We start from the raw sequence: 8,724 nt of genomic DNA, 5'->3' as shown, positions 1-8,724 counted from the left end.
ATATTTTTTATTTAATAATTTGGGCTTGAATCCAAAACATAGTTATTGCGGTTAGGGGTATGCATGGTTCATTGAACCGAACTGAATTGAAAAAATAATAATTCAGTTCTGCAAATTGAATTGATTTATGAATTTAATTAAATTTAGTTCAGTTCTGAACTGATCATAATTAGTTTGATTCAGTTCATAATCAGTTCTGAATTGATTTTTAAAATTAATTTTGAATTCAAATAAAAATTATAAAAAGATTGAAGAAAAAAATAAAAATAAAATAAAAAATACATATATAAATGATATTGAAAATTAAAAAAATTGAAAATAAAAATAAATAAGAAAAAAATAAAATAAAAAATGAAATAAACAAAGAAATAAAATAAAATAAATAAGAAAAGAGAAGTAGAGAGAGAAAAATGAAAATAAATGAAAAATAAAAAAATGGTCCAATTCATGAACTAGCTTTTTGTTCAGAAACTAGTTATTAAAAACAATTCAGATCAAGAACTGATTTTTAATTTTTTTTTTAAATATAATATTTTTTGTGAATCTTTTGTACACCCTTAAAATTAATTTTTGAATTAGTTTTAAACCAAAATAAAAAGTATGAAAATATCGAGAAAAAAATAAAAAATAATAATATCACAAATTTGAAAAAAAGGAGCAATAAAAATTAAAATTAAAAAAAAGTAAAGTAAAAATAAGATAGAAAAGTACATAAAAGAAAAATAAAGTAATAAAAATAAAGAAAAAAGAAGGAATAAAAAATAAAATAAGAAAAAAAAAACTAATTATGTTCATGGTTTTTTAGGGTGTGCGTGACAACCATTCTATTCCCTAGCACTGTTTCTGAAAAGAAACAATTCTTTTCTATTTTTGTTCTTTGGAACAGTTTATGAGAAAAAAAAAATGTGTTTGATAACATGTTCTATTTTTATTCCGAGAATGAGAATTGCGTTTGATAACATAACAAATAATTAATAAAAAAATAATTCCCAATAAATGTAAAAAAAATAGTGGTGGCGCCGGGGGTGGCATGGTGGTGGTGGTTGTGGCGGCGGCGGCGGCAAGGTGGTGGTGGCGGTAGTGGCGTGTTGATGATAGTGGTGGTGGTTGTGACGGTAGTGGTTGCGGCGATGGCAGTGGTAATGGTGACAGCGACGGTGGTAGTGGTGGGAATGATGGAGGTTGAGGTGACGACAGTGGCTGCGACAATGGTGGTGGAGATGGTGGTTGGTGGCGACGACAATGGTAGCGGTGACATGGTGGTGGTGGTTGTGATAACATCATGGAGGAGGTGGTGGTGGCAGTGGCTGCGGCGGTGGCGGTGGTGGTGGTGTAATGGTGGCGATGATGGAGGTGACGGTAGTGGCTATGACGATGGTGGTGGTGGTGGTTGGTAGCGGCGGCGATGTCGGTGGTGGCTACAACAATGATAGTGGTGGTTGGTGACAGTGGTGGTGATGATGATAGCGGTGGCGTTGTGGTGGTGGTAGTGGTGGTGGCGACAGTGGCGTGGTGATGGCGGTGGTTGCGATGATGGTGGTGGTTGATGGCGGTAGTGATGACGGTGATGGTGACAGTGACGATGATAGTGGTGGTGGTGGTTGCAGCGGTGGTAGTTGTGGTGGTGGTGGTGATGGTGGCATGGTGGTAGTGATGGGTGAAAATGGTGGTGATGGTGATGGTAGCGGTGGCATCATGGTGGGGGGGCGGGGGTGGTCACGACAACACTAGTGGTACGACGGCGACGACGACAATGGTGGCGGTGGTCGTGTTGGGATGATGGTGGTGGTGGTGATGATGGCTAAGATGGAGAGTAATTAAGAGAGATAAGTGTTTCTATTTTGTGCCCGGGAACAAAAAAGCATAAATTTTTTTATTCTTTTTTATGTTCCCCAGCACAAATATTAATTCGGTACATCCTGGGAACAAAAAAATAAACTGATTTTACCAAACGAGTTTTCTATCCATTTCTGTTCCCAGGAACAGAAATTAAAAAAAAAAATTGATTCTGGGAAAGTTGTCATGCGCACCCTTAAACTAATTCGGTTCTTAAACTGATTTTTAAAACTAGTTCGGTTCAGAAACTAATTCAATTTAAGAACTGGTTTTTAAAAAGTAATTTAGTCACATTTCAGTTCAAATTTTTTATTCTTTTGTAAGTCCTTAATTGTAGTTTAGGGTTTTTTTAACCTATTTATATTCTTTGTAATTGAGAACTTGAAACGAATACGGTAAGAAAATTATAATGACAGATTTGCTAGATGTAATTTTATATTAGTGTGAACCAAAATAAACTATTTTCGCTTTTTTTTTTTTTTTATCTTTGATTGTATTTATAATTGCACTAAACCGTACTCATGGAAGACATATAATTATGGCGCAAAGTTTTAAATATTTTTATGTGAAAATTTTTTGTGCTCTAAAAGGATGTAAGATATGTTCTTTTAGTTTTTTTTTTTACTCTATGTTTTCTTAGTAGTACATAGTTATAACATGAAAAATCACTCTTCTTTTCTCTACTTAGTCACGTCAGCTAACGTGAAAAGTGAAAAAAAAGTAACTTTTTATATTATAACTATGTATTATCGGGAGTACACAGTGTAAAAAACTAAAACAACACAACTTACATCTTTTAAAATGATACGCACTAAACTCTATTTTTATAGGCAAAAAAATTATATTTATAAATTTTTTGCTTACAAACTTTTATAAATTATACTATGTACTAAGGATAATACATTCTAGCACACAATGTATTATCCCTAAAAAATAATATAATTTGTAAGTGTTTATAAATATAACTCTTCCCTCTAGAAGTAGATATGAGTTTTTGTCTCCAAAGCCTCCTCGCGAGCATAAATTTTGATAATAAAAAACATCTGAATTGTTGGATAAACATCTGAACAATGAGAAAATGTTTTCATGTTTATTATATTTTATCTTCTATCTGCATATAAAAATATGCGAAATTTATATATGGCCATGTGAAAAAAAAAAGTATAAATTTCATATATTTTTATATATGTGAAAAATAATTTATTTTCAATAACATAACAAACATTAAAAAATAAAGTTCTTTTTTTGTAGTCAATGTAAATAATTATCTACATTGAGCTCAAAATGATGTTGTTTTGGATAAAAAAATTATGATATTTTTATAATTATAATTTATTTCAGGATTATAATAGTCTTTTTCATTATAATTTTTAAATTTTTCAATCCAAAATAACATCATTTTAAAAGTGAATGTAGACAATTTATCTAGATTCAATGTAGAAATATTAAAGCCTTAAAAAAATATATGCAAACCTAACGCAAGAAGCTCGTTACGAGAAAGTTTTTGGGTGCTGTTAGAATATGAAAAAAAATTATTTTCATTATTTGATATATAACATCTTAATTAAATGAGTCATCATTATCTTTTATTTTTAATAACATTCTTATTTTTATAAATAAAGTGACACATTTAATTATGTAAGAAATTAAATGTATGTGAATTTTTTATTTTTTATTTTGATAACATGTGAAATTTTAAGTTAGTACGTGAAATTACATTGATAATTTTATATATTTCTAATATTTCACAAAAAAAGACGAGGAGGTACGAATAGAACATATAACAGTATAACACTCGCTGTGACTTCCATGGTTTAAAAATAACAAATATCCTCTCAATTAAATTTTAAAAAACTAGAATAAATTTAGCATATAAAAACCGGGAAATGGTCAAATTTGTTTATATTAAAATTGGTTATTATAAAAATTTGGGTGTGTCTGCAACTTGTAATATTCCATATCCATACCAAATCCAAGGGTGGCGACGAGGAACCAATCGGAGATTTTTTTTACGGCGAGAATGGGTTCAGCCTGATGCAACTTTGGCTCAAGAGGATATGGCTTTGCCATGGGAAAAGGAGGAAAACGAGGATGATGTAGTTGAAGAGAAGGTGTTGAGGAAGAAGAAGGTAAAGGCGGGGCGTTCGGTACGAAGTATTTTTTTGAATTTTTTGAAAATTGAATTTTTTTAAATTTTAAATTTTCGAATATTATCGTAAACTGAATATAAAAATCATATTTTTGAAAATCGAGATTCTCAGGTAAAAAAAATTTCTCCTGTACCTAAACGCCCGAAAAATTATTGGGAAAGTGAGGGTGGAAATTATATTATACCATGTTTAGCACAAGTTTTAAAGTAATATGCCCAATAAAATTATGGGGAAAATGAAAATAAAGTGACAGGACGGTCCAGTGCACTAAGTTCTTCCGCGAGAACACTGTTATAGTAAATATTATAACTATGTTCTCCCGGGAGAACACCATTATAATATTTTGTGCATTATATTTTCGCGGGGAAACTTAGTGCACTGGATCAAATTTTACACTCAGTTATTGTACACTCACTAAACCCTAAAATTACTTGCATTTGCCAATTGTGTTTGAAAATTACTGTTTAAGAATACCACCTTGTAGGTGGTATTTTCAAATGACCGATAAAATGAAAAATTAAGCGGGATGACAGAGACAAAAATGATCCTCTCTATTTGTGTAAAGTCCTCTCATGGGATTACTTGTATTTAGATTCAAGAATTATAAAAGGGTTATTTCTGTATTTTTAACCTATTTTTCATCAATATTTTACTTTCAAACAAATATAGACTCAATAAACTTAATCCAATTTTTTTGATAATATTTTGACCTACTAAATAATTTTTTTTTTCACTTTCTCACCACATTCCTAATAATTGTATTTTCTTGATAATTTTTTTCTCTCTACCAAATACCCCTAACACAGAAATCTCAGAGCTAACACCCTTGAATTTGGGGTTTGGATATGGAATCTGACGAAGTTGCAGACACACCCAAAATTTTATAATAACCAATTTTAATATAAACAAATTTGACCATTTTCCGGTTTTTATATGCTAAATTTATTCTAGTTTTTTAAAATTTAATTGAAAGGATATTTGTCATTTTTAAATCGCCATTCATAATTTTTAAGTTAGAATCTCCATGTTATAAGTCTGATTCTTAAAGAATGTTAGAAATATATAAAATCATTAATGTAGTCTCGCCTATCAATTTAATCTTTTGGATTGATTGGTTCTTTACATGGTATCAGAGCCTTGGTGTTCCGAGTTCGATTATCGTTGGCTCGTTTATCCCATTTTCTTTGTCGAATTTCTTAGCACATGTAGGCTGAGTCTGATGTATCATCCATATTTTAAGTCTAATGAGCTTTTTATGAGGGAGCATATTAAAAATATATAAAATCATTAATGTTAAGCCAGTTCTTTACAAATTATATCAAAAAAGAAGTTTTTCTTATTCTAAAAGTATATAAAAAAGAGAAAAATGTTTCTGCAGATAAGTTATTTCCATTTTTTCCCAAAACGATGTCGTTTTGGTATTGAAATCTTAAAAAATTATAAATATAAAGACTATTATAAGCCTGAAATAAATTAAAATTAAAAAAATACCATGATTTCTGCCCCAAAACGACGTCGTATTGGACTTGCTACAAAAATTTTATCTGCAGTAACTGCAGAAAAGCGAATCATAAAAAAATGGATCTGGATCCTCTTATGTGAAAAAAATGACATATCATATGGAGAATCATAACTATACAAAGATAGATCAATGATAATAAAAGAAAAAAAAAATTGAAATAAATAATTATAAAATCATAATTATTGATTCACCTTTATATAGTTATAATCTTTTCATATGACCATATTATAATTTTTAATTTTTTTCACGTCCATTTCCTAAAAAAATATCTATTGATTCACCTTTATATAATTATAATCTTTTCACATGACCATATCATAATTTTTAATTTTTTTTACGTCCATTTCCTAAAAAAATATCCTTCGTATTTTCAAATCTTATCGTGAGATTCGAACACGATGAAAAGCAAAAGTCGAAGCGGTCTCATTTTCAAATCTTATCACAATTCACGTGCAGCACAGTACGTAGGATTTTGCAAGTTCTGTACCCGCATTTTGTTTTCCAGAAAATGTGGTGTCACATTTCCAAAAGCTGAATCATGGCTTATTTGAAGCCAAAACGAGCAGAATGAATAATCAAAGCATGCTCCAAGCCTCCAATATATTTAACTCTTTGATCAACTTGGCAAGGCAAATAGTCATTAGAAAATAGTCATATCAGTCGAATTGATGATGGTTCAATAACAACGTTTTACCTACTCACTTACCAAAAATCATAAATTAATTACTTATAATCGTCTACAAGATTTATTTATTCTAATCGTAATTCTATAATTTTTAATTAAAAAAAGAAAAATATCATTTTAATTACCAACCATGAATTTGTTATTAAAAAATAATCAAAAAATCTTTTTACATAATTTGAGACACAAAGAAGATGTCTCCCGCTTTTTGATATTGCTTTTACATTGCACTTCTCTTTTTTGACATCTATACTTGTTGTAACTATGCGACATCAATTGGTGATACTTTGAGGAAATATGGATCAGTTAAAGATGAAGGTTGCCAAATCCCTAATCAGAATAACAATGTTTGCCTCTAATTTGGAGGGGACAATCATTCAACTAGTATTTATCATACAAAATTATGACTCATCTATGGCCATCTCTTCGTGGGTTGAATAAAATAAGGGTTTAATATTTATTCTGCAATTGGAAGATAACTTTATTTCTTATAATCACGTGAGAATGTGTGGAGTCCTTTAAAGAGAAAAGAGAAAGAAAAAATGAATCTCATCTACTTCCATATAAAATGGAGGAAAGATATTAAAACCATAAAATAAAATTGATGATTTTCCCTATCTTTCCCTTGACAAGTTAAGTTAGATGTTAATTACGCACATAATTTAAACTTAATTTTAAACCCATTAAAAATTTCTATTTTGGGAATCCTATTAATTATAGTCAATCAGAAATTTAAAAATGTGTTTCATGGAATAGATTTCCAAGCAATTTAATTATGGGAAAAGTATTTGTCATTTTAAATGACACAACTTGTGTCATTTCACTCTCACAAAGAGGTGGGACCCACACCTTTATTTTTTTGTCAACTCTCTTTCTTCCTTTATCTATCTCTTTCTCTCTCTTAAAATGACATATCTTTACATGACACACATTTTCCCTTTAATTATTTGTTACATAGAATTAATATTTAAAGGAATCAAATTTAATTTAAATGATATAAATACGCTTATATCTTTATATTTTTACTTATTTAAGTTTTAATCTCTCAAAAATTAAGTTTTGAACCCATAAAATTTACCGTGATAATTTTTTAAGCAAAATAAATATTGATATCTTAATGAATAAAAATTAAAATTTAAATAAGTCCACACCAAAAAAAAAATTAAATAAGTAAAAAATATTGACTGATAAAAAATATCAAAATTTAAATAAGTAAAAGAGTAAATGTCATTTTTGGTCCTCAGCAAATTTCATGATGTCCGCTTTAGTCCCTAGCAAATAAAAGGCTATTCATGATTCCTAAGAAATTTAAAATGGACTCATTTAGTTGATATCGTGGTCCCTCACAAATTTAAAAAAACCCACGTTAATCCCTCAAAAGGACTAAAATGAGTCCATTTTAAATTTCTTAGGGACCATGAATAGCTTTTTTATTTGTTAAGGACTAAAGTGGGCATCGTAAAATTTGCTGAGGACCGAAAAAAATATTTACTGTAAGTAAAAATATGAAAAGTGATATAATATACACTACAAAAAACACAGCCTATAACGACATCAGGTTAACCACATTTTTTAACATGTTGATAAAAATTCGAAAATACCATCGATTAGCGACATTATTTTTAAAATGAAGTAAAATTATTTTTGAGTTTTTTATAAAAAAACTTTTTCATTTCTATTTTCTCCTCTATTCTCTATTCTGATAAACCCTAAAGTTTATCTTCGTTTTTCAGCTTGGAACAATCCCTCTATTCGTTCCTCTACTAGTCTATTCTGATAAACCCTAAAGTTTATCTTCGTTCCTTAGTTCCTTTCTTAATACCTTCAAATCTTGGCTCATTTGGTTATTCATCTTGGAGAGGAAGCAAGTTCTTCATTCCCACAAACTAGAATTTCTCAGTGCTAAGGTGACTCTACTTTCAGATCCTTATAGATCTATGAATATTCTCAATATTTTTTGGTATTATATATTTTTATTTAATTATTTTTGAAATTTCTGGTTTAGGTTTCATCTCTGCTGATATTAAATTTGAAGTTCCGATCTCAGATCTAGTTTGTTGTGATTCTGCGATTGTGATTCTGCGACTTCTTTCTGTCACTTATAGATCTAGTTTGTTGCAAGGTTAAACAAGGGAACTTAAACTCTTCTGTCACTTGTGATTCTACGACTTCTTTCTTTCCAACAATTTGTAGTAATTTATCCCACCACGTTGTTTCTTTTTTGCCGACTTATATGCATCTCTTACTCTGTTTTCTTTCGTTCTGTTCAATTTATGTATTAGCATATGCGCTTTGGTCTCTCAAACTAATTTGTTGGATTCATTACTCCAATTGCAAACTGGTGAGTTTTTTTTTTCAGAATATAAAGATCTGCTTGTTCAGAATTCATAATGGGTAACAGAGTATTCGTAAGATATTTAACCATCCATGGAGCTTTTGTATATTTTGGATAGTCGTGACTAACAATAAGAATATTGTGACTTTAAAATGCTATGTAGACTTCATATAACATTTGGGGTTAAATCATAATCATT

Source organism: Gastrolobium bilobum, unplaced genomic scaffold, assembly GCF_033153095.1.
Source record: "Gastrolobium bilobum isolate Gb01-03AN ecotype WA unplaced genomic scaffold, APGP_CSIRO_Gbil_v1 utg1359, whole genome shotgun sequence".
Taxonomy (NCBI): Eukaryota; Viridiplantae; Streptophyta; class Magnoliopsida; order Fabales; family Fabaceae; genus Gastrolobium; species Gastrolobium bilobum.
The sequence above is the reverse complement of the archived record's forward strand: the minus strand, read 5'-3'. Positions refer to the sequence as shown.